Source organism: Penaeus monodon, chromosome 21, assembly GCF_015228065.2.
Source record: "Penaeus monodon isolate SGIC_2016 chromosome 21, NSTDA_Pmon_1, whole genome shotgun sequence".
Lineage (NCBI taxonomy): Eukaryota > Metazoa > Arthropoda > Malacostraca > Decapoda > Penaeidae > Penaeus > Penaeus monodon.
The window spans coordinates 20,412,826-20,413,096 of NC_051406.1; positions in this window are offsets into that span (position 1 = coordinate 20,412,826).

Sequence of the window (271 nt, forward strand, 5' to 3'; positions counted from 1 at the left end):
CGGATTTACGCATCTCTCGCTCCTCTCCGCCAATGAGTCACGGTCACCCCCCCCCCCATGGTTTCTCCCTACACTTCTTTCTGATACTTCTCCTTTGCCTTCTCTTTCCTCCTTCTCTTGTCCTCCCCTTTCTCTCCCTCGCCTCCTACCACTGCGCCTCTCCACCCCTCTCTTCCTGCATCCTTAACTTCCTCCATCTCCGTTCCTCACGACCCACCAACAGCCTAAACCTCTTATGCCTTTCCTCTCCACTATACATCCCCCAATTCAC